At 36.7% G+C, this 20,460-nt stretch overlaps 1 protein-coding gene across 8 annotated transcripts in view; it reads right to left on the reverse strand.

Annotated features, from left to right (window-relative positions):
- RALGPS2 (Ral GEF with PH domain and SH3 binding motif 2) overlaps window positions 1-20,460 on the reverse strand; it is a 158,438-nt gene that overhangs the window by 128,086 nt on the left and 9,892 nt on the right. The window contains exon 1 of one of the 8 annotated variants that reach the window (XM_038542385.1): window positions 2,724-2,879. The exons of 6 other annotated variants lie outside the window; for them this stretch is intronic. The gene's annotated coding sequence lies outside the window, so the exon portion shown is untranslated. Of the gene's footprint in view, window positions 1-1,625; window positions 1,849-2,723; window positions 2,880-20,460 lie in introns of those variants that run through there. One more of the 8 variants, XM_038542384.1, reaches the window with a different exon arrangement.

The raw sequence follows: 20,460 nt of genomic DNA on the forward strand, positions 1-20,460 counted from the left end.
TCATGAGATATGGAATACTAACTCTAGGACTTTAACCAGGTGTCTTATGCTGGGTTATTTAATCTCTGAACTTTGGTTTCTTCATTTATAAATAAGGAATGACAAAATACACCTCAGAGAGATTCTGTAAGAATTAAAAGAAATCAAAGGAAAAAATCCCATGTATCTAGAAATGGTATAGTATAATAGAAAGAACACAGATTTAGGACTCAAAAAGCCCTGGGTTCAAATCCTAGTCTAGGCACTATCAGCCAGCTGTAAGGCCTTGGACAAAAAACTTTGCTAATATTTAACCACAGGCTCCAAGTCCATCTATCAGTGACATGGCTTAAAAAAGAAAAAAAGCAGAGGAGGAGGCACACTTCTACTTCTAAATTCCAGAAGCATGTGAAAATTACAATATAAATCAATGGATTAGAAAGAGTAAAAGTATTCCACTAAATGAAGCATTTTGAAAGACTTAAGTACACTGGAAAAGAAATTTACCAAATGATTAAAAAATACTTCTACTTAAAAAACATTCATTTCAGGGTGCCTGTGTGGTTGTCAGTTAAGCATCTGCCTTCAGAGCTCAGGTATGATCCCAGGGTCCCATCAGGCTCCCTGCCCAGTGGGGAGCCTGCTTCTCCCTCTGCCCCTCCCCTTGCTTGTTCTCTCTCTTAAATAAATAAATAAAATCTTGAAAAAAATTTCATTCCTTTGAAAGAAGGTCTAAATGTGTATACATGTTAACCAATAATAATTATATCTCTCAGGACAAAGAAAAGATAGATATACAAGTGTGTTGCAATACTAAGCCACTAAACTGATGATGGGTTTCCTAAGAGAGATTAATTTCTAAGTGAAAATTAAACATAAATGTTATAAATTATTTTATAAATTTATCCAAAAGCATGCAGCTTGAAATTATTCCATTTAACCCTAGCATTATAGAATAAGTGATTAAAACAATTCTAAGCTTCAAATCGTTCTTAATCAAAGGGTGGCAAGCATTTTTTTGAAAGATAGCAATTCCCATGGAAAAGAAGAACACACCAAACTATAAGGAAAAAAAAATTCTGGAGAAACTTCAATCACTGTGAGCCAACCACAATGACAGGTTTAGCAATTTCACACCACCCACGTTGCAAAAGAAAAAAAAAATGATGATGTCTAAATTAATCCACACATTTAGAAGACTCATGTCAAAAAACTAAATTAATTGTTTCCTAGCAAGACAGTTTGTAGATCATTACCAAATTATTATTTAAGTTAAATACCTTTATATTTTTTCCAGGCATATATTTTATCTCTAAATATTTAGGTACATACTCAAGATGTGTATGAGAATCTGGAGAAAGCCAATTTTCAAAACAGACTAAACTAAGATCTTAAATTAAAAAGAAAAAGATAAGGATAGCAGGAAATTGTTTCACCTATCACGATGCCACCTTATTACCCTACCTGGAGTAGAATGCATATATTAAGAGCAACGGAAAATAACTGACCCATGTAAAATGTACCCCACCATCTATAAAATAGCAGCCATCCAAAGTGTAAAGAAAGGATTAAAAATAATGAAGCAACTTTAAAGAATTCACTAGCATTAAAATGGTTTTACCTTTTTTTTTTTTTAATGGTTTTACCTTAAGTCAAAGACTACACATAGCCTTTCAGATGTGATTTTGCTGCATTTGTACTGAAGTGCAGCAATACTGGAATGATCCATTTATTAACTGGCCCATATCTAAGCAGAGAGCTTATATATCCATGTACCTAACTGGCCGCAAACGAAATACTTGAAGAGAGATTTTCAAATGACTGAACAATAAAGAGGAAAAGTCTTAAGTATGCCTTTAAAGGTTCTGCTCTATCTCCAGTAGAGAAGGTTCACTGAAGATAATTTGCCAAGTGATTCTAATACCTAAGAGTTCTGAGATCTCCCAGGCAACCTGGCCCAAAATATAAATATAGGTTAACTAGAATTCAGATAACAGAAAGTTGCAAGCAAAAAGATAAGCTGTGCTCCAAATGTTTCTGTATGTTTTTGGTTTTGGTGGGGGTGTGTGTGTGCATTTTAGCCAGACGCTCTGCTCAGAAGACTAGCCCATAAACGTCCATTTAACTCATAAAACTATATATTTGAAATAAAACAAAAAACTCAACATACTATACAATATTAACAATTAAAGCATTAAAACAATCCAGCTGAATCAGAAACAGCTTTATATATTTGGCAGAAGTATGCCACTATAGGCCCAGAAATGGTCAGAGAAAGGAACTCAGTGTGGTAGTACCAAACAATGGAATAGCACAGTTTGTCAAGGACTATACTGTTGGAGTGAAAATTTCACATGGGCTAACAGTACAGCATTGCTTCTCTTAAGCTCTAAGAAAAGAGAAAAAGCCTAAAAAGAAGAGCAATTAAATAGCCTGGGCCCCAAGAAATTCTTGTACCTGAAATGTGAGGCTAAGCTGAACATCACGGAACAATCCATTGGCAAAGGATTATACACAATGCAACACTATGCAGTCACTAAAATACCACAGAAGAAACTCAGTGACATGTGGGAAAATATTCACAATATACTGCTAAATGAATAAAGCAACTTACCAAACAGTACTTAAGGTATAACCCTTCTGTCATTATCATTAGTATAGTATAGATCAGAGATTATACCAATATGCACTACAATGTAGCTATTTCTAGATTTCCAAGTCACTTTTTCCTAATTTTGGCTTACCTGTATTTTTTAAATTTTCTATAGAGACATTATTTTCATTAGAAAAAAGTAAAAAACAAAAATGGTGTCTTCCCACAGATTGCTTATTAGCTGCAAGAGGAAAAGAAATAGCTACACCATGTGAAGAAACAGGACAACACCTTCAGAGTGTGGATCAAAATTACCATTGACAACAAGGAACACAATGACATCATGTGCTTCTGTTGTGATACTCTGGGAAGGGCACATTACTTATGAGAAGCTGAGCTGGCGGTGTGCATAACCTGAATCTAATGTCGAGGAAATGGACAAAAATAAGCTGAGGAACATTTTATGAATTCATTCTTTTAAAAATCTCAATGTTTCATGAAGCACAAGGAAAGGCTAAAGAACCATTACAAATTAAAGGAAACTCAAGAGACATGACAATTAAAGAGCCTATACTGGAGGGCAGTAAATGCTATAAAATATCAGAACAATTTAAAAAATTATTAACTGTGGATTAATAACAAAATTATTAACTATAGATTAAAGTACTGGGCAGCCCGGGTGGCTCAGTGGTTTAGCACTGCCTTCAGCCCAGGGCCTGATCCTGGAGACCCAGGATGGAGTCCCGAGTCAGGATGCCTGCATGGAGCCTGCTTCTTCCTCTGCCTGTGTCTCTGCCTGCCACCCGCCCCACCCCCGTGTCTGTCATGAATAAATAAATTAAATCTTAAAAAAAAAAAAAAAGTACTGTATCAGTTTCCTAAATTTGATAACTACACTGTTAAGAATAAAATTGAATAATTCTGTTAAGAAATAAAATTGAAATATTAAAAAGTAGAAGGGTATAAGGTATTCAAACTAATTTCAAATATTTCAGAAAAACAGTATCCATATGTATATGAAATAATTAATAGGGCAAATGGGGCAAAATGTTAAAAAAAACTGGTGACTTTGTGACTCTGACCTACTTATAACTGACAGTTTGAAATTATTTCAAAACAAAAAGTAGGGAGGGGGGACCCTGTTAATTCCCCTGAATTATACAGAAGCTCGACTTAAAAACCTTTATTTGCAAAATTTCGTAGAAACTAAGCTACACATCCAATAAAAAGTACAACTCTCACCAACAGATGGCGTGATTGGTCACTTTTTACTTCAGAGCCAAGATGGACTCCCTGAACAGTCTTTTAGAATTAAAGCTACATATACCCACAAATATTTTTGTCTCATGCTATTAATACAAAGAATAATATAGATGAATATTATTTAAGAGGTGGAAAGTTTCAGATCTTTGGAGATCTCAAATTAGGGTACATTTCAAATCCCCAGGTCTTCCTTTATTTTACTCCCAGGGCATGCCCTATACCCACTCTTGAAAAATCACAGCTGTAGTAATTTACTATCAAGTAATGGAAAAATACTGTATTCTTTAAATGTGTAAGAATGAAAGAAGGGGAGGGAAGAAAAATGGAAGGAAAGACAAAGAAAAGGAAGAGGGGAAAAAAGCAAGTTTGCTTACGGTTTTTTTCAATCCCCCGATTTTACAGAAGACAACAATCTCACGGGAGGTTATGTGACCTGGCCAAGCTCACATAATTAGTTCATCATAGAGGTAGGTCTTAAATGTTAAGTCTTTGGCTCCCAAATCCTCAGCGCTTTCTACAATACAAAATTACCCCACCCCCTAACAAACCCCTCACTGAATGTTTAAATACTGTGAAAACTCAGCAGTGGCAGACAGTGAAATATCTAGTTTCTCTCCATCTTCACTTTTAATAGAAGTTCATCAGGTGAACATGGAAACACAGGAAATAGCATGTACAAAGGCTAGGAATGGTGAAATCCTTTGTCACAGTCATTCAGGGAACTCCCAATCGCTAAGCACAGTATAATTAAAAGAGCAAAATGTAAAAGAAAGCTGAGAAGCTTTAGAAACTGAGTCTGGAGAAGTAGGTAAAAAGGGCAATGTTTATTACAATAAAAAGAAAAGCCTGGACTTTATCCTTAGGCAATAAAAAGGTAGAGTCCTTATAAATGGACTACTAATTTATATGATCTTAGAAGTTACTTTCAGAAGGAGAGATTTATATTGCACACACAGAGAGAAACCATATTAGTCATTCCTACTGAATTCAGAAGTCTCAACAAATAGATAACCAAGGTGATGACTTCAAGTACAACAGATCCGTGATGTTATGAGAAATCTGTCTCTGGTCATCTTGAAAAAAATCCCCAAATTTGAAAATACTGCTATGGCATACAACACATTAAAGTATAACTAACTTTTTTTTTTTTTACTCCTACAAGCCTTTTAATGAATCTAAAAATAGTGTAATTTATACTTATTATTACACTGCCATACAAATCGCAAAGTGGACTGATTTATACCATTATTTTAAGCCATCACATAATCTTACATTTTATTCTATCCAAAATTCCTCTTCTTAGACCTATTGCTTTTTGCTTCTCTTTTGTCATCAGCACTAGGAGTTGGCTTGGGCAGCATAAACAGTACTGGCAACAAAAGTTACCATACAAAAAAGTAGAGCATATCCAGTGCCATAGAGATATGCCTACCTGCTTGAGGCCACTTCAAAGCATAAAGCTGAACAAAAATCAAAATGACTGCACTAATGCTTCAGCAAAGAGGCTCAATCTTCAACAAAGTAATCTTTCTCCTCTTTTTGGAAAACCTCCCCTCCTCCCTTCCTAGGCTTTTGTTTCACAAACCTGGTACTACCCTGAAAACATGACCAAGGAGGCTAGCAGCATGTACACGATACTGTCAAAACAAGCTAGATCCTGTATTTCCTTATAAATCCCCCCAGCCCCTTCCTCCGGGCAGGCTTACAGTTTTGAAGGCCTTAGCCTGCTCCAACCTCTTTTGCCCAGCAAAACAAAAAGCTATGGTTCTTCTTTATCCCAAACTCTACAGTGGCTGGTTTTTGACAACAGTGTGATGGACTAGTAACACATCTGTGCTCAGCAAAATCACAAATCATCATGTCATACACTCATCAAGTCATTCACAGAATAGTGAAAACCACAAGTGCTAATTTGTGAAAGAGAGATCTATTCTATCAGCAACTCACTAGCCAAAAAAGCACCATGTACTCTAACAGTAAAAATCCCACTGGCCTTTTAAAAAGTAGCAATACCTATAACAACACAAATACTTGCATGGCAATTTGTACCTTACACACACCTTAAAATAATTTCAGCAGAAGGATTTCAAGAAATCTTGCTTTAGTAAATTTACAATATAGTTTTCCATTAGGACAGTTTATTCAGAACTAGCAGAAGTGGGTCTCTGAAGATGCTGACTCCTGCATATGTTTAGGATCACCCCCTGACCAGAAGAGCACTTCCTGTCTAAATATTAAGGTGCTATAAAGATTGGAACCTTGCTCTTTATTGAACAGCCCAAGATAAATATTATCATATTCAACTTAGGAAACTGAGGCTCAAAGAGGTGAAGAGGAAGATCTCTTAGCAAAGAGCAAAGAAATCTTCCCTCAGAGTTTTCGTCCCCTCATTCTCCTCCCATCCCAACCCCCAAAAAGGAAGACTTTCCTGTCTCATTGGCTACAATTCCTTCATACTTACTTATGTTTGACAAAGAGGAAATATCAGGGAAGTCTTCACTAAGAATCTGATATTTGAAATGAGTCTTAACAAGTAGAAACTGGGCAGATGGAGAGAAGTAGTAAGGACATTCCCGGCAAGAGAAAATCACACTCGCAAAGACAGAAGAAATGAAGAAACCAGCATGGCAGAAGAATGAATACTGGTTAATTCTTTGCAGAAAAAAAAGTGTGTGTGTGTGTGTGTGTGTGTGTGCATGTGTGTGTGAGAGAGAAAGAGAGACGGAGAGAGAAGGCAGGGGAGGGAAGAAGGCAACACCGACAACAAATTTCAAAGACAGGCTGGAGACAGGTCATGAAGCATGTAAAACAGCATGGGAAGAAATAGGCACTTGATTCTCTCCATCAAAATTCCTTACCTAAGAGACCATGAATTAAATCCTAGGGCCATGAACTGCACAACCTCCCAAAGGTATGAAAATTGTGTAACGAACACACAAAAATTAATTTTCCTGGATTCAGAGCTATCAAATGATTTTCAAAAGGGCCCAGGAATAAAAAGTGGTAAAGAACCACTATTCTGGGTGACTGGGAGTTATACAGTAACTACAGGCAGGGATGTGTGCCATAACACTTTTATTTTAGAAAAGGAACTGGCAACATGTGTGGAGGCTGGTGGATTAGAGAAAGAACCGTAAAAGCAGAGACAGCAATAAGGAGGTTATTGCCCTACTTCAGGCAGGAGATTATCTTACATTTTTAAAAACCTAATCCCATAGACTTCTCAAAAGTAAACTTGCTAGAAGCTGTTGACCATCTGCATATGGGTTGGGTTGTAAGCGAGAAAAGGGCATAACCATGCCTTATCATTCTTCCTCTCCTTTATAGTTCGTGTCATTCACTTATTCCACACCATCATCTATAAAAGCCATCTAGTTCATCAAGAGCAGCTACAAGTGAAAGGGCACCATTTTCTTCCATTTGCAACCAGTTACCATTGGGAACTAACACCAAATGTCCCAAAGAGGAAATGCTGATGGTCTAGAACAGGGGGATGGCAAACCTGCCCATAAGCTGAATCCAGCCCTGTTTTTGTAAATTAAAGTTGTCTTATTAGAATACAGCCATGCTCATTCATTTATATATTGTTTATAGGTTACTTCCCCCCCGCAAAGGTAGACCTGAATAGATGCAACAGACTGGCCTGCAAAAAAAAGCCTAAAGTATTTATGATTTGGGCCTTTACAGAAAGTTTGCAGATCCCTGATGTAGAACAAAAACCAGGACAGATTCAACTTCAGAAAGCACTCCATTAGCATAATAGATGGGGGTATGCAGAAGGCAGCTGTATGTAGACCAAATTCAGCCATGTAACATCAGTCTTCCGGTGCAGCTGCAGATATATCTGTAGTAGCAGCAAGTTACTCCTAATCAAATATACAAAAGTCCAAGAATGACTCTATTGGAAAAATAACACTCCACACCAGCAACGTATGAAGAGCCAATGTTCTCAACCCAATCCAAATACTTGTCCTTAGCCCTTCTTTCTTCCACTCAAATTTGCCTTTCCTCCCTTGGGTTCTCTTTTAAGATGGAAAAAGAAAATCCTAATATCCAAGTATCATCGTGTAAAAACTGCTGAAGTATCTGATCTGAGAACAAGGGTCCTTGGTCTGTATGTGGAACATGGGCAAAAAGATAGGCATTTAAAATTAATGTCTCTTAAATCTAAACTTCGTATTTCAAATAGCCACTAGTTATTTCAAAACCAAACAAAAACTAAATTTTAGTCCACTGATTAAAATTAGGCTCTACTGATAGCCTCTAATAGCCGTGGTTGGGAAATTATATCCATGGTGGTGGTGATGTTTTGACCTTTTTTTCAAATTATATGAAAACAAATATTGCGACATATCCAAATAGGTCAACTCCAGGTAGCTATACAAAAATAATTTCGGGGCGCTTGGGTGGTACAAACGACTTGGTTTCAGCTCAGATGAAGCCCCAAGTCTGGCTCTGCCCTCAGAGCTGAGTCTGCTTGAGTTTCTCTCTCCCTCTCCTTCTGTTCCTCCTGCTTGTACTTTCTCTCATATAAATAAATCCTTAAAAAAATATTTCAAAAATGAGAGTCTCATATCATTCACACATTCCCAGAAGTATAAGACACTAGTTTCTTCAAAGATTTTTGTTTAGCAACTTGTTTTGTCAATAGCAGTGTTCAATACAGGAATGTGTAATAACACAGGATTCAAATAACAAGCAGCTACAATGACTTTAGATACTCAGGGTTTAGATAATCAGGGTTTCTCAACCCTAGCACTATTGACATTTGAGACCAGATAATTCTCTGTTGAAAGGGACTGTGCTGTGCATTGTAGACTGTTTGGTAGCCATCTGTGGCCTCTATCCACTAGACATCATTAACAGTTTGACAATCAAATGTCTCCAGATACTACAAAATGTCCCCTGGGGGGCAAAATCACCCCAGTTGAGAACCATTGCTTCCAGTGAGTTAAATTTCTTGATGACTTCTATGAAAAAGATTTCAACTGACTTTTTCTGCTTTGTGTATACTTAAAATAATTACATGAAAGGTACAGCAATCATGCATGGTATATAAAGCTTTTAGTAATAACTCTTTTACCAATTCACATCTACATTAGGAGCTTTATCACATCACTTTTTATAAACAGCTTTATTTATACACAGGTGGTGTGCAATAAACTGCACATGTTCAAAGCATACAGTAAACACCCAAGAAAAAACCTCTACGATCAAGATAGTGAACATACCTAGTTGTTCTCAAAGTGCCTGGTTTCTTTCATTCAGCATAATTATTTTGAGATTCATCTGTGTTGTTGTTGTGTATCAACAGCCCATTTCTTTTTATTGCTAAGTAGTACAGATATATCATAATTTGTTTATCCATTCATCTATTGAGAAGTCTGAATTTTAGTAGTTATTACAAATAAAGTTGCTGTGAATATTAGTATGCAAGTCTTTTCTCTTCAGTAAATATCTAGGTATAGAACAGCTACTAGGTCTACTATATTTAACATTTTAACAAAGTACTTTCTAAAATGGTTGTACTACTTAACAGTTCCAACAGCAAAGTATAGAGTTTGAGTTCTTTGACACCCTTAGCAACACTTGGTAATTAATTAGCCTTTTTGGTCATTCTAGAAGGTATGTATTGGTAGCTCACTATGCTTCTAATTTACATTTTTCTAATGACTAATATTTGTTATATATAAATATTTTTGAGAATTCTTTATATATCCTAGATATAAATCCTTAGATACTTGATTTGCAAATGTTTTCTCCATTCTACAACTTATCTTTTCATTCTAATATTTTTGAAAAGCACACATTTTTAATTTGATAAAAGTTCATTTCTTCAATGTGTTGTTTTATGAATCATGCTTTATTTTTTTTTACTGTTTTTTTTTTTATTTTTTTTTTATTTATTTGTGATAGTCACAGAGAGAGAGAGAGAGAGAATGAGGCAGAGACACAGGCAGAGGAAGAAGCAGGCTCCATGCACCGGGAGCCTGATGTGGGATTCGATCCCGGGTCTCCAGGATCGCGCCCTGGGCCAAAGGCAGGCGCCAAACCAACCTGCTGCACCACCCAGGGATCCCTGAATCATGCTTTTGATGTTACATTTAAAAATACTTGCCTAACTCAAGATCACAAAGATTTTCTCCTGGTTTTGTCTAAAAGTTTTATAATTTTAGGTTTTTACATTTAAGTCTAAATAAGATTCATTTTGAGTTAATTTCTACAGGCAAGATACAGATTGAAAATCATGTGCTTGTATATGTGCCACCAATCATTTGTCAAATGATGTCAAAAGAAAGGCTATCCTTTCTTTGCTGAATTGCCTTTGTACTTGGTTAAAATCCAGTTGTCTACATATGCATTGGCTTATTTCTGGACTCTTCTATCCCACTAATCTATTTATCTACCTTTACACTTGTTTTGATTACTTTAGTTTTAGAATGAATTGTGATATCTGATAGTATTAACCCTTCAACTTTGTTCTTTTTCAAAGTTGTTTCTGATATTTTAGGTCCTTAATATTTCTTTTCTTTCTTTTAAAAAAAAAAAAAAGATTTTACTTATTTATGGGGGGGGGGGGGGGGCAGAGGGAGAAGCAGGCTCCATGCAGGGAGCCCAATGCAGGACTTGATCCTGGACTCCAGGATCATGCCCTGGGCCGAAGGTAGGCATTAAACCACTGAGCCACCCAGGAACCCCCTCTTCAAAAAAAAAAAAAAAAAATTTATTCATTTATTCATGAGACACACACACAGAGAGAGGCAGAGACACAGGGAGAGGGAGAAGCAGGCTTCATGCAGGGAGCCCAATGTGGCACTCAATCCTGAGACTCCAGGATCACGCCCTGAGCCAAAGGCAGACGCTTAACCACTAAACCACCCAGGCATCCCAGTCCTTTACATTTCTAAATGAATTTTAGAATCAGCTTGTCAATTTCTACAAAAAAGCATGCTAAGATTTTGGAATGGCAGGCGAGAATTCTACCACTGAACCACCAATGCAGATTTTGGAATGGGATTGCACTGAATCAACAGATCAATTTGGGGATTCTGTTCAACAATGCTGTATAGTTTTCAGTATTTCATACGTACTGCTACTGCCAATGGTATTGCTTATATTACATTCAATTTTTAACTAATTGTTCTAGTTTAAGAAGTACAACTGATGGGGGATCCCTGGGTGGCGCAGCGGTTTTGCACCTGCCTTTGGCCCAGGGCGCGATCCTGGAGACCCGGGATGGAGTCCCATGTCGGGCTCCCGGTGCATGGAGCCTGCTTCTCCCTCTGCCTGTGTCTCTGCCTCTCTCTCTCTCTCTGTGTGTGTGACTATCATGAATAAATAAAAATTTTAAAAAAATTTTTAAAAAGTACAACTGATGTTTTATATATGAATCCTGTATCCTGCAACTTTACTAAATTCACTTAGTTTTAGTAGTTTTGTAGGTTTCAACAGATTTTCTGTAGTCCTGTCATCTGCAAAAAAAAAAGATACTGCAACTTCCTTCTTTCCATTCTAGAGGCCTTTTTTTTTTTCTTGCTTGACTACACTGCCTAGAACCCCTAGTACACTGTGGAACAGAAGTAGTGAGCACAGACAATCTTGCCTTGTGCCAGGTCTTAAGGAGAAAGCATCTGGTCTCCTACCATTAAAACTGTATTATCTGTAGTTTTTTCAGAGATGTCCTTTATTGGGTTGAAAAAGTCCCTTTCTAATCCTAATTTGCCCAGAGTTACTACCTGGAATGTAGGTAAGATTATCAAATGCTTTTTTCTTTATATATATTTTTTCATTTATGGAGATAATCATATGGCTTTTTTTTAGTTGGTTAACAGAATAAATTACATTGATTTGTTTTATTTTTTTATTTTTAAAAGATTTTATTTATTTATTCATGAGAGACACAGAGAGAGGCAGAGACATAGGCAGAGGGCGAAGCAGTCTCCCCACAGGGAGCCCAATGCAGGGCCGATCCCATGACCCTGGGATCATAAACTGAGCCAAAAGCAGAGGCTCAAACACTGAGCCACCCAAGCACCCCTATTGATTGGTTTTAAATGCTAAACTAACCTTGCATTCCTAGAATAAACCCTACTTGGTCATGATGTTTTGTTTTAAAAATGTTTGCATTTGATTTGCTATAATTTCTTTAGAATTTGTGCAGGTATGCTCATCTTTTTCCTAATGTCTTTATCTAGTTTGAAATTAAGGGTAATGCTGGTAATATTAATAAATATTCTTTTCTCTGCAATTTTCTGAAACTTTGTTTAGAACTGGTATAATTTATTCCTTAAATATTTAGAATTCAGTTGTGAAGCCATCTGGGCCTAGAGGTTTTTTTGGTGGGTATATTTTAATAGAATCAATTTCTTTACCAGATAGAAGTATTCCTTCTTGAATGAATTTAGCAGTGTGTGTCTTTTGAAGAATCTGTCCATTTCATCTCTGTTGTAAACGTATAAGCATAATGTTATTTATAATACTCCCTTATTATCCTTTTATTGTCTGTAGAATCTATAGTGATGTCACCTCTGTCATTCCTGATACTAAGCAGTCTAGTTAAAGCTTTATTAATTGTGTGGAACTTCCCAAAGAAACAGTTTTTGGTTTCTGATTTTTGTCTATTGTTTTTCTGTTTTCTATACATTTTCCCCACGCTGATCTTTACCATTTCCTTTTAATTATTCTGGTTTAATCTGCTTGTTTTCTAATTTCTTAAGGTAGAAGTGAAGGTAATTAATTTGAAATCTTTTCGTTTTTAATATAGGCATTCAGTGCTATAAATTTCCTCCTAGGTACTGATCTAGTGGCACCTCATAAATTCTGGTATGTTGTGTTTTCATTAATAAAAAATACTTTTTAGGGATGCCTGGATGGCTCAGCGGTTTAGCGTCTGCCTTCAGTTCATGTCCTGATCCCAGGATCCGGGATCGAGTCCCACATCAGGCTCCTTGTGGGGAGCCTTCTTCTTTCTTCTGTCTCTGCCTCTCTCTCTCTCACTCTCTGTCTCTCATGAATAAACAAATAAAATCTTTAATAAAAAAATGCTTTTTAATTTCCTTTTGGGGGATCCCTGGGTGGCGCAGTGGTTTAGTGCCTGCCTTTGGCCCAGGGCGCCATCCTGGAGACCCGGGATCGAATCCCACGTTAGGTTCCTGGTACATGGAGCCTGCTTCTCCCTCTGCCTGTGTCTCTGCCTCTCTCTCTCTCTCTCTCTCTCTTTCTCTCTCTGTGTGACTATCATAAATAATAAATAAAAAAATTTAAAAAAAAATTTCCTTTTGATCTATTCTTTGATGCATAGGTTATTTAGATTTGTATTTAGTTTCCAAGTATTAGCAAATTTTCCACAGTTTTCTGCTAATAATTTCTAATTTAATTCTACTGTGATTAGAGAACATAGGTTCTCAACCCTTTTAAATTATTGAGACTTGTTTTATGGTCTCAAGTATGGTCCATCATGGAAAATGTACTTAAGAAGAATTGAGACGGGGATTCCTGGGTGGCTCAGTGGTTTGGCACCTGCCTTCGGCCTGGGGCGTGATCCTGGAGTCCCAGGATCGAGTCCCACATCGGGTTCCCTGCGTGAGGCCTGCTTCTCCCTCTGCCTGTGTCTCTGCCTCTCTCTCTCTCTCTCTGTCTCTCTGTGTCTCTCATAAATAAATAAATAAAATCTTTAAAAAACAAAAAAAGTAAAATAAAAAAAAGAACTGAGACGAACACTCAGCTGTTGTTTAGGTGGACTATTCTATAAATGTTAATTAGGGCAAATCAGTTAACAATATTGTTCAATTTCTCTATATCTTTGTGACCCTCAATACTCAGAAGAGGTCCTGAAATCTCCAACTAAACTGTACAACTATACCACCTATGTTCAAATCCTAGCTCTGCCGCTTACATATTGTATATAACCTTAGGCAAAATGGCTAGCCTTCTGTTTCTCTTTAAAATGAAAACAATAATATGTACAGTTTGCCAATTATCATGATGATTCAATGAATTGATAAAGGTAAAATGCTTAGAACAGCGCCAAGTCTCTATTAAATCCTTAATAAATACCAAGTCCTATTATTCAAACTACACAAAACAGTATTTTTTAATGCTCTACACACTACCTAAAATACTATTTCTTACCCAGCCTGCACACTGGATTGCCCTACTCTAAGGAATGTGCAAGCAAATTAATTCCTTAAGTTCTTTTTGGGCAGAGACACAGGCAGAGGGAGAAGCAGGCTCCATGCAGGGAGCCCAACGTGGGACTCGATCCCAGGTCTCTAGGATCACACCCAGGGCCAAAGGCAGCGCTAAACCGCTGAGCCACCCGGGCTGCCCAATTCCTTAAGTTCTTTAAGCTGTAAGAAATTCATTCAAGTTACCCCAAACAGCACTATACATGTGACATGTATGATACATGTATGCACTATGTGCTATTTATTGAACATCTGTTATATGCTTAGTATTGTTCTAAGAGCATTGTGTCATCTCATTTAATCTTGAGATTAATCCTATGAAGAAAGCTATTATTTATGATGCTCATGCTATAGATGAGGAGGACCGAGAGAAGTTAAACAACCTGCCCAAGGTCACTAATCTGAATTGCCAGATAGAGTCAGATTTCTACCACCAAAGTCTCCTGACACCAATGCCTGTACTCCTTTCTGGGAGCAAAATGGATATGGTCCCAAGAAGGGCAGGAACCACAGAAGTACTAGAATAATGGAAGAGCATCCACAGAGCCAGAAACCAAAATCTTCAATCTCTTACTCTGAGCTTGTCTCTCTCTCAAACCTCATGGTTTTTCACTTGGAATTTTGTGCTTCTCCCAGCAATGGATGTCCACCTTATATAATCTTGTCCCGCCTTATCAAATGTAACTGTATTTTCCATCCCACTGCAAATGAAACACATTCTTTTTTTTTCTTTAGAGAGTGAGAATGAGAGAGAATCTCAAGCAGGCTCCACGTCCAGCACAGAGCCCTACGCAGAGCTCAATCCCACAACCCTGAGGGATCATGACCTCAGCTGAAATCAAGAGTTGGACACCCAACCAATTGAGCCATCCAGATGCCCCGTGAAACACATTCTTTAAGAACACTCCACCCTTCCCTCATTGAGCCTCCTCTCCAGTCAATTGGACACATAACTACATATGGTCTTATGCAATTTTTTTTTGCTTTATGCTATTTACTGTGATTTCAGAGATAAGATTTCATTTTACCAAGAAGATTTAAACTTCTATTGTAACACAGTCCTATGTTTACATAAAACATGCAAAAGTATTGTTGATGAAAAGCTAGTCAAAAGTGGAATTTCTTATCTGTAAGATATCCTCAAAATATTTCTTTTAGTGGACTTACCCTTGTCTCCCCAGCTTTAAAAGACACGATCTAAATCACATAAAGTTACAAAAACTACATCCACAAATCAAAACTAAAAAGTAACAGACTTGTTATCTAGCAACAACTAACAGAATAAAAGCTATGTTGATTGGGGATCCCTGGGTGGCTCAGCGGTTTGGCACCTGCCTTCGGCCCAGGCGAAGGATCCTGAAGTCCCAGGATCGAGTCCCTGCATCAGGCTTCCTGTATGGAGCCTGCTTCTCCCTCTGCCTGTGTCTCTGCCTGCCTGCCTGCCTCTCTCTCTCTCTCTCTCTCTCTAATGAATAAATAAAAAATCTTAAAAAAAAAAAAAAGCTATGTTGATCAAACTTATGTACTAATTCCCCACCTACAAAATCCTATAATCTATGAAAATCTATAAAGATTTCAGTACATTCACAGAAGAGCAGCTTAAGAGCAGGAACAGAAAACACTACAGATTTGTCGTGTAAGTTAATTCTGAAAGGCCAGAAAAGTTCTAGTCAAATCCTGGGAATCTAAATCAGGATTGGAAGAGGTCTAACAAATAATTTACTTCAGTAACCCTAGAGACCTAGAGCAACCCCAGATACAAGAGAATCTAGGCTGTGATTACACTCCATATTCAAGTTCCTGAAAAAGGAAGAGTGAAGAACTAATTCAGCTAAGTACTTTGCTTACACTTTCTCATTTAATCCTTACAATGATCCTATGAAAAGACACTCTTATACCTATTTATAAATAGAAAAGCTGAATGCTAAAGAAATTAAGTAACTTGCCCAGATTCATACATACTTTAAACAGGATTAAAGCCACTGCCTATGTTGCAAAAAAATTATTTTAGATCTTAGAAAATTATCTGATTGATTCTAAGAACACTCAGATGTATTATTAGAATTTTAATGAAAATTAAACTATAGTTTAAGATACACACTTAATAGGGACGCCTGGGTGGCTCAGCAGTTGAGCATCTGCCTTTGTCTCAGGGCAGGATCTCAGGTCCAGGGATAGAGTCTTGCATCAGGCTCCCTGCGAGGAGCCTGCTTCTCCCTCTACCTATGTCTCTGCCTCCTCCCCCCTCATGAATAAATAAACAAAATCTTTAAAAAAAAGATACACACTTAATAGAAAATGCAAATGATAATTTTTAGACTAGACTCAACCAAATCCATAGCCATATTAATGTTTCTCAAGCAAGTACATTTAAGTGTATCATTCCTTGTGCAGAAAATTATTAGGGCCATCAACTTTATGACAGCTAATTAAATAGATAAAAAGACAAGAACTAGATCTTACAGTAAAATAATCTGGATGAATTAAAAATGAAAAACATTTAAGCCATAAAAATACTAGAAGTAAACATATGTGATTTAAAAAAAAGAAATCTTGGCATAGGAAAGTCTTTCTAGGACTAACAGTAGAAACAAACAACACAAGAGACTGATATATCTGACTAAAGAAAATGTAAGACACACAGTAAAACACTTCATCAATTCTAAGATGAGTATATTCTAACATTTTAACATCTCTGAAATCAAGATGTCTCTCCAAATCAAGAGTGCCATGGTTTAACTGACAGCATATATGTTCTTAGTTGTAAATAAAATTGTATCTTACAATCAAAACCATCTTAGATTCAATAAGATACTCTGAAGTGACAAAAGATAAAATAGGAAAAAGATCCATAGCAAATGACTTAATATTCTTAATACATAAAAAGCTCTTACATGGGATGCCTGGGTGGCTCAGCAGTTGAGCATCTACCTTTGGCTCAGGGCATGATCCCGGGATCCCAGGATCAAGTCCCACTTCGGGCTCCCTGCATAACACCTGCTTCTCCCTCTGCCTATGTCTCTGCCTTTCTCTCTCTGTGTCTCCCATAAATAAATAAAATCATAAAAAAAAAAAAAGCTCTTATATGTTATTAATGTTAACTAACTGGGTGTTTCCACTGAACTGGTTATGTATCATTTCTTAAATTAGGAGTTAAATGTACTAGAGTCTATACTTTTTGTGTAGCTGATTTATTTCATTAAAAGACTTTTATTTTATTTTATTTTATTTTATTTTATTTTATTTTATTTATTTATTCATGAGAGCCACAGAGTGAGAGAGAGAGGCAGAGACACAGGCAGAGGGAGAAGCAGGCTCCATGCAGGGAGCCCGACGTGAGATTCGATCCCGGGTCTCCAGGATCACGCCCCAGGCCGAAGGCAGGCGCCAAACCGCTGCGCCACCCAGGGATCCCTCATTAAAAGACTTTAAATCAAAAAACATGCTTTTAAAGAACATAAGAAAATGGGTAAAAGCTATGAAAAGGAGACTGGAGAATATAACACAAATATCCAAATACATGAAAATAAAAATTCCATTTAAAATGTTTAAAACTGCAAATTAAAACAATTAGGAAGAATTTATTACACAAGAGATCAATATATATGCTTTTAAAGCTTATCACCAAATCAGTGATAGCATACAGAAACACTTATACACCACCGGCAAGAATGCAAATCTACTTAACCGCCAAACAAGCAACACTTCTAGGAATTCATCAGAAGGAAATGATCAGAAAAATACAGGAAGACCTACTAAAAAAGATGTTAACTGTTTATAAAAGTTAAAAACAACCTAGTGTCCATCAAGAGCTTGCTTAAAAAATTATACCACACAACATCATAGTATGCCAGTATTAAAAATAATGGAAACTGTCGTTGAAAGCCATGTAAGTATTCCTGGAAATATACAAAGCCTATTTTTTCCCTTTGTTTTAATTTTTAAATTTTTTCTATTTATTTTTAATTGAAGTATAATTGACAAGTATACAAAAGCTTTTAAATGAGCACTAGATTTTAAAAAATCTTTTCTGGCTTATTTTTTATCTTTTTGGATTTTATTTATTTATTTGAGAGAGAGTGAGCGAGCATGAGCAGGGGTAGAGGCAGTGGGAAAGGGAGAGGCAGACTCCTGATGAGCAGGGAGCCCAACTCAATGAGGCTCGATTCCAGGACCCTGGGATCATGACCTTAACCAGTTGAGCCACCCAGGCACTCCTGATTTTATCTTTTTTAATTGAGTTTTAAAATAGTAAAATGTGCAGTTATATAAGGTATACTGTTCACCAAATGTTTACTATATAGCCATTCCATGTAACCACCAAATGAACATATAGAACATCTCCAGTGCTCCAGCAGTCTTGCTCCTCTGGTCCTAACCCCTAAATGCTAGACACTTAACACAGGGGAGTCTGACCTTTTCCTGAACTTTAAAATAAAAGAATCAAGGCAGCCCCAGTGGCTCAGCGGTTTGGCGCCGCCTTCAGCCCGGGGTGTGATCCTGGAGACGGGATCGGGTCCCATGTCGGGCTCCCTGTGTGGAGCCTGCTTCTCCCTCTGCCTCTCTCTCTCTCTGTGCCTCTCATGAATAAATAAATAAATAAAATCTTTAAAAAAATAAAATAAAATAAAAGAATCATACACTATATATACTCTGTGCCTGCCTTCTTTTGCTCAACATTTTCTGCTTGTGATGTTTACCCATATTTTCTGGGAAGAGCAGTAGCTCCTTTCTTTCACTAATGTGTAGTGTTCCAATGTAAAGTATAGTACATATTATTTGTCCATTTTTCTGTTAATGGACATTTGGATTCTATCTCATTGGGAGTTTTTATGAAAAAAAAGCTATGTTTTTTCAGGTTTCATAATTTATTTTATTTGCACTGTCTCCTAATTTAGTTTTAGATATTTCTATTAATAATAAAATAAAACAGATCAGACAACCCAGAGAAATATAAGGAAAAACAATCTGACATCTCACCACATACATATACAACTACAATTTTCATTTTAAGATTTATGTTTTACATAGTTGAGATTATGTTACACATGCTGTTTTTTCTACATCAATCCCTTTTCCTTTCAGTTTTTTCCTTTTTTTCTCCCTCTCCTTACCATAGCCGAACTAGAAAGAAACCTTTAGATCTAGTGTGCAACGTTTTCTCACCCTTTCTATATCACCTAGATCACTTACACTCAGATGCACACATACACATACATTGTTTTTGTTGTTCTACAAAAATGTGATACTTTATATATTCCTCTGCATCCTGCTTTTCTCAATTAGGCATGATGGCAATGTCCTCACATCACTGATATTTTTGCCATGTCTTATTTCATTAACACCTTTACTGAGATATAACTCACATACCATACAATTTACCTATTTAAAGTGTATAATTCAGAGGATTAAGAGTACACTTGTATTGATAAACAGAGTACAGAATTGCTTGATCACTATACTGTATACCTGAAACTAATATGACACTTTATGTTCATGATACTGGAATTAAAAGTCTAAAAAATAAAGAATACAATTCAGTGGTACACACAACCATCACTACAGTCAACTTTAGAACATTTTCATCATCTCAGAGATTCTATGTCCTTTAGCTCCCACCACCCCTTCAGCAACCACTAACCTACTGTCTACAGATCTGTTCTGGACATTTCATATGAGTGGAGTCACATAACAGGCTTTTTCTGTTTTGTTTTTCTTTTACCTAGCATAATATTCTCGAGGTTCACTGATGTTGTAGCATGTATCAGCACCTTAATCCTTTTAGTGACTGAATACTATTCCATTGTGTGGATATACCACATGCTGCTCATTCATTAGTTGGTTTACAGACATTGGGTTACTTCTACTTTCTGTCTATAATGAATAAGACATTGCTGCTTTAAACATTCATGTACAATTTTCTTCAAGGACATGTTTTCCTTTCTCTTGGGTATATCCCTAAGAGAGAAATTACTGGTCCTATGGTAATTCTATGTTAAATAATATGAGGAACTGCCATACGGTCATCCAAAGTAGCTATATCAATTTACATTCCTATCAGTGTATGAAGATTCCAATTTCTTAATATCCTCTTCTACATTTGTCTCATCTAACTTTTTGATTCTAGTCATTCTAGTAAAAGTGCTATCTCATCATGATTTTTGTTTCATTTCCCTGATAGCTAATAATACCAAGCATCTTTTCATGTGCTTATTGCATATCTTCTTTTACAAATGTCAATTCAGATCCTCTATTTTTTTAAGAGTTGAGTGTGCGCGCGCGTGCGTGTGTGTGTGCACATGCATGTGCAGGAGTGGGAGGGGTAAGAGAGGGAATGAGAATCTCAAGCAGACTTTGCTGACTATGGAGCCCAATGCAGGACTTACGACACCGAGATCAGGACCTAACCCAAAACCGAGAGTTGGACACTTAACCAAC

The sequence above is a fragment of the Canis lupus genome, chromosome 7, assembly GCF_011100685.1.
Source record: "Canis lupus familiaris isolate Mischka breed German Shepherd chromosome 7, alternate assembly UU_Cfam_GSD_1.0, whole genome shotgun sequence".
Lineage (NCBI taxonomy): Eukaryota > Metazoa > Chordata > Mammalia > Carnivora > Canidae > Canis > Canis lupus.